Source organism: Schistocerca gregaria, chromosome 7 (genome assembly GCF_023897955.1).
Source record: "Schistocerca gregaria isolate iqSchGreg1 chromosome 7, iqSchGreg1.2, whole genome shotgun sequence".
Taxonomy (NCBI): domain Eukaryota; kingdom Metazoa; phylum Arthropoda; class Insecta; order Orthoptera; family Acrididae; genus Schistocerca; species Schistocerca gregaria.
In genome coordinates, this window is record NC_064926.1 from 460,308,007 (window position 1) to 460,314,647 (window position 6,641).

Below are 6,641 nucleotides of genomic sequence, written 5' to 3' on the forward strand. Positions count from 1 at the left end.
TCCATTGCGTCGTGGTTTACGATAGGTGGCCAGCTTTTATGTGAAACCAGATCAGATCTTGGAATGTCGGGCTGGCCGTTCCGAGGCTGACGCTGCGGCGTTGTGCCTCGCTCCGGTCGCTTAACATTTACACTTCCGTGAGTGTGGACAGCTACAGTCTTCTCGGCGATGGCTCTAATGGAACTGCCGCTTAATGTTGAGCCAGTGTCGAAACCTTTAGAGGCGATTTACAATTAGGTGGCAGCGAACAAAAGTTTCACGACACGTCTCCGTATTTAATTAGAAGAAACTGGCTCGAAAGTCGCTACATTGGTCTGTAATACTGTGGGAAACAAGGATCGTAGTTCTGACTCCCCAACAGGGTATCTCAGACAAGCCCTCAAGCGTTTGTCTCGGATTGTGAACATCCACAATATTTGTCAACGTTGTAAGATACAGACGCCGGATTTTCCAAATGCGATGAAACCCAAAGAAACAACTATTTTTCGTTTAATCGCCCAGTACAAAAACTTAGCCAACTCTATGGAAAATAAAGATAATATCGTGTAATATAGCGCCGATAATGGTGTGATTTTAGCGAGTGATACAGATGATAAATTTCTTCAGCTATCCCTCATCCAAATGAAGACGCTCACTGGTGATTAGCACTCATAGGGCGGCCAAACTGCGGTGTTGTTGACTGCTACGTTTCACCTACTGCTCCAAATAGTGGAATACTGTCTTATAGGATGAAGATCGGCCGATTAAGCTGCTAATCCAGTTCCGATGGGGAGCCTAAGTGTTCGTCAGAGGAGGAACGTATCCGTGCAGCTATACGAACACATTTTTTGTCGGCTTGGAAGACGGAGTATCTGCAGCGTACCTGTCATGAAGATGTGGAGAAAACGGTAATACATGCTCGCGAAAATGCAGAAATTAAAATCTCGGTTCATGTTCACGGTAATATCAATGAGTTGGCTTAAGTCAAGATACCATAAACGAGCCCATACATTACAGAACTATCTCCGTCTTCAACTATACCTTCAGAAATACTGCAGGCTAAAGACCTGATTGTGCGGTCGCATTAGCGCACTCTCCGCTCAGTATTCCACCAAAGTCAGCCATATCATCTCTAAGAATTTGCACCCGCCAGTAATCTCGTAGTTGATGAACAACATATCAAACTTCCACCAAAATTAAAATAAAACGTCGTGTAGCATTGTCGGCTGGGATATTCAAATGGTTCAAACAGCTCTAAGCTCTATGGGACTTAACAGCTAAGTCATCAGTCTCTACACTTGGAACTACTTAAACCTAACTAATCTAAGGACATCACACGCATCTATGCCCGAGCCGGCCGCGGTGGCCGAGCGGTTCTAGGCGCTTCAGTCCGGAACCGCGTGACTGCTACGGTCGCAGGTTCGAATCCTGCCTCGGGCATGGATGTGTGTTATGTCCTTAGGTTAGTTAGGTTTAAGTAGTTCTAAGTTCTAGGGGACTGATGACCTCAGATGTTAAGTCCCATAGTGCTCAGAGCCATCTGAATCATCTATGACCGAGGAAAGATCCGAACCTGCGACCGCAGCAGCAGCGCGGCTCCGGACTGAAGCGCCTATAACCGCTCGATCACAGTGGCCGGCGGCTGGGATATTACACCGGGTGTACCGCATTCAGCGGCACAGCATAAAGGGTGTTTTTTCTCCTTGCACATTGGTCCTTTTCCTTGAGGATACGCAACAGTTACATCATTTGTGTATCTGTGGAGTGTGATTGTTATGAATACGTGTGTAGTGTAACGTTTGTGTTGATGATTATGAAGGAAGATTGATGGTGAATTCAGAGTTTGCGCGTAGCCTACTTCTTCCTACGTGATCTGAAAAGTTGCAACAGTGCCTGCATCTTCGAGAGTAGTGTCTGACGAAGTGAAGATAATTTTTGTGGCAAACTAATACAATTTATTTTTACCCAACATTTACATCACCCCCGCTCCGTCTATCCCCCCTCCCCTATCCCGCTCTCCCCGCGCCAACACTGCCGCAGAAGTTTAAGCAATACCTGCGCTAAGAGCAACAATGTTGCTCAAAATTACTCGTATGTCGTCACAAACCGAAGGCCTATGGCAAAGATTTTTCTGTAACTGGTTTTTCTATGATGACCTTTTCCCATTCATTATCTAGCCTGACATTCCTCATTATTACGTGCTCATCTTCTCGCTTTTGGCGTACCGTACTCAACTGCGTGTTGCACTTAATTGCACACAATTGTCTGCAAGTTATGTCGTCTGGCAATCTTCTCAAGTACTTTGATTGTTTGTGCCTCCTGTTAGTCTATCCTATCATTTTTTTTTCCGATACACTGGACGGACGAACGTCTGACTACGAACTCACTTGGTATCTCAGATACTGCAGTTAAGTGTCCATCAAGTGACATGTTGTCACAGCTCTCACCATGGCATACTCTGAAAGAGCTCACTCCCGAAGAACTAGTATTTTTGCTAAGAGCGCTGTTCACATCGAATGCACAACTGATTCTCCAGAATCTACTCTACTCAGATCTGTCACCTAGTGACTTCGACTCGTACTACGAGTACTTTCGTACTTTTGTTACGAAATTCGCCTCGAAGTAAGACAGTCTTAGCAAATTTTGCAGTCGTACATCCTAAACTGATCACAGTGGTCTAGAGGAATAGCGGAACAGTCCTTCCGATTTCAAAATTAGGCTGTAGTATGTGAATCTGCGTTGCGCGCCTCGCTCGAGCACTTGCGTGTGTGTGTGTGTCTCATACACAGTGGAGTGTTGGGGAGAAGATGGTGGAAACATACATCGCCGTTCTGGGCATAATAGTAGTGGAGATGGTTTGCCATTGCCTTCCTCCGACCTGCAATGAAGTATCAAATCTGTATTCGTGTCGCGTAGATGGCTGTGCTGAGTGTAGTGAAATGTTGCTCTCGTGTTGTTTTTGAATAAGGGAAGGGAGCCGGGACATAGCCTACTCCTTTGAATAGTACAAAGTGGGCCACCGATCTCGACGTCCCCATCCGACGGACAGATCTCGTCATGGGAATTCAGCACCTTCCCTCCCTTTGCTGTCCACGTAGCGGGAGTGAAAATGTTCCACCGCCAGGATTCAAACCAGCCTACCTGCGAGCCAAGCGACAACCCACAATCGTGCGTTAGGGCCATCCTGATATTTGTCCGAAGTAATTTAGAAAAGCTACTAATAGCCCAAATGAGAACTTCCCCGCAGGACAGAAAGAAGTACATAAAGAACTGTGAATGACCAGTAGCTCGCGTTTTCTGAGGTGTTTGTTGGAGCTTATAGGAAACTTAGCTTTGTGGAACCGTGGCAGTGGAATTATTTCCACCATAGTTATTTGGCCTGTAGACCAAAATGCTTTTCATCGCCGAATTTTGAGCCAGAAATCGAGATAAACTTCCGAATCTCCACGCAATGCTGCAATGTCAAAACCTTAATTTTATACATATGTATGCCGATTTGAGGTAACAAAGTCCGGTCACTCTCTGCCCTCCCGACGGATTAAGGCTACTCGCTGGTCCTTCTCATACCCAATGTCCCTTTCACTCCATCACTGCGCAGTAAATACGAATGTAATACCATAGTATTTATTTCATAGCCTTTGGGCATTATCCATTGTTTATAAGTCGATGAAAAGCTGAGAACCAACACGAAAAATGCTCTACGATTCAGTAACTAAAAGTAAAAAAAAAGAAGTTATAGATAAGCCAACCCTGCTCCATCAACCAATACAGCGAATTCCACATTGACATCTACGTTCGCAAACTAGGACAATAAATTATTTATTTATTCGTTTATGTTTACCTTGTAGGTAACGAATCAGTCTTACCCATCTGAACGTCGTATTTCGTTTTTGGTGTGAAAGTTGGGTGAAGATGATTGCAGTGGGAGAATATAGGGTGCAACTTTGCATTTTATGTTACTGAAGGGGAGGACGCATGATTCGAGTTTAATGTCCCGACGAAGAGATGGTCATTAGAGACGGTGCACCAACTCGGTCTGGGGAAGGAAGAGGCACAGAAATCGACCTCGTTATTCTCAAAGGAGGCCTCCCGGACTTTGGTTTAAGCAATTTAAGGAAACCACGGAAAACCTAAATATGGGTGGCCGGACGGGGATTTGCATTTGCGTAGTCCGGAATGCGAGTTCGGTATCTCACAACAGCGCCACATCACGTGTTTTCTATTGATGACGATGACGGAGAGGGAAGAGGACGAAACCCGTTGTCGGTCCATACGTCACCGCTGTCGAATATCAGCGAAGGGGTTGTTGAACTCAGTGTCGAAAGCGGACTTTTATGAAGAACGCATATTTCACACATTGTGTATACCGATAAAGCATTGGTAAACAAGCTGTTGATACCCCAGTTTGTCGTTTGGAAGTACAGGGGACTCGACATAAATAGAATGTTCTTTACATTTTTTATTTATAAGTTACGTAAACAGTCGCTACATGTAAATGAATAGTCACATTACTAGAGAAGCACTTCGTTTGTAGAACTGCAAGCTATATTCATTTACTTGTATTGATCTATTCAACAAATGAAAAGTTCATGAAACTGAAAGACAGACGAAGAATTTGTATCGCTCTCACAGTGAGCGCCAGAGGGACAAGAACTCCGCCGAGATACTCGTCCAGCGTTAAAAAAATTATAATCTGAATCTGCAACTGCATCTTCTTCCAGAGCTAAGTCAGAAAAGTGTGAAATTAGTGATTACGAAAGCGTTTAGTGTCTAGAAGGAAATAATGTGTAGGCAATGCATGGCGCAAATAAAAAATACTGACTATTATGACGGTGCCTGAAATTAACTTCATGTTGTCTTCGAAGAAGAAAAAGCAACGAGAAAAGCACGAATAATATTCGCAAACCAATTACTGTGTCAAAGTGTCTCGTAAACTTAAACCGCCAGCTGCTTGCGATTACTGTGGTGTTGCCTAAGAGATTCACATTCCTTACGACACTCAACTAATAAAACAATCGAAAATTTCCTTTCTCCTGCACAACTGCTTCCCAGACGATGCATTAACGTTCTCGTTGACGTCGGTCTAGGGACTACACAGCACTCCATCCCGTCCCTCTTCGGTTGTTTCAACGTCAGAATCCGTTAAGTAAGCTACTTGTCATGGGACACATGCCAGTTAGCCTAGTATCATTTACTTGTGGTATCTCAGCTCCTTCGTTCTGTCTGTATGCTGTTTCCAATTCTGTACGATATTTGTAATCTCATTATTTATAAATTAAGCATTCAACTCACGCCAGTCTTCGTTTCTGACATTCACTCTGAGAACCCCTAAAGAATTTCTCGGAAATCTCATGTCGGATGACTGGATCTTTGATTGATATGTTGCTGAGAGAGTCCAGTTCACATATCCGTAAAGTAGGGCAGGATCTGCCATCACCAAATAAAATTTAATTTTCATCTCTCTGAACGTCACATTTTTCACAGAATGCAGATTGTGCCACGTATATGTTGAAATATATTGAGATTTGGGCTGAAGTCTTCTTCACGTTGGTTTGTAAAGTCAGATTCAAAATATCCGAAATGTGATACTTCCAGCCAAATTAATCATTTATTGCAATTTTAGAGCTGAATGGTACTTCCCCTTTGAAAACAATGCCTTTCATCTTTCTGATACCATTTTCTACATAACTTAGATTTGTGCTGAGGTAGGGCCTTGCGGATGTCAGATAATTGTGAAACTTCATTGAACATGACCGTCAGCTATTTATTTTTATGCTCAGTGCTACCGGTTTCGATCAGTAGTCCATTATCAAGCCAAAGCACATAATGACTCTAAATTGATGTTAGTTATTGCAGTTTACCTTCATCACCCTGGATAACCGTTAAGTCATCTTCGTTCAGTGTCATTCCTGAAAGAACGTAGTTATGCCATTCCGAAACCATGAGAACAAAGTTGATAAGTGTTACAGGTATCAAACTTCATCCATGTCTCACTTCTTACACTGTCTGGATAAATTCTGTTAATTCTCTGTCAGTATTTACTTCCACAACTGCGCTGTTTTAGAGACTGCGCTACGCTGATGAAAACACCGTCCGATCAGGTCTTGGAAGGCCCAATGGTACCGACCGGCCGCCGTGTCATCCTCAACCCACAGGCGCCACTGGATGCGGAGGTGGAGAGGCATGTCGTCAGCACACCGCTCTCCCGCCCGGATGTCAGTTTGCGAAACCGGAGCTGCTACTTCTCAGTCAAGTAGCTCATCAGTTTGCCTCCCAAGGGCTGAGCGCACCCCGCTTGCCAACAGCGCTCGGCAGATCGGGTGGTCACCCATCCAAGTGCTAGCCCAGCCCGACAGCGCTTAACTTCGGTGACTGACGGGAACCGGTGTTACAACTGCGGCAAGGCCGTTGGCAAATGTTGTGCTTACTAGGCAGGTGCGTTAACCAATGCGCCATCCGGGACACAACGCTGATGAGATGCTGACAATACCTAGCTGCGTCCAGAGTATTCGCTAGGAACTCTCTACCAGTCGTGTAGAAAAGTCATTTAAATTTTCTAAAGCAACGTAAGTCTTTCGACCGAATTCTCTGTGTTTTGTCTATTAATCGCCTAAGAGTGAAGACACCATCAGATGCGGCTCTCCTTTTCCGAAACCGCTTTT

General features: G+C 44.4%; 1 pseudogene; it reads right to left on the reverse strand.

Annotated features, from left to right (window-relative positions):
* Positions 1-6,275: 6,275 nt before the first annotated feature.
* On the reverse strand, positions 6,276-6,392 carry LOC126282615 (5S ribosomal RNA; annotated as a pseudogene).
* Positions 6,393-6,641: the final 249 nt, after the last annotated feature.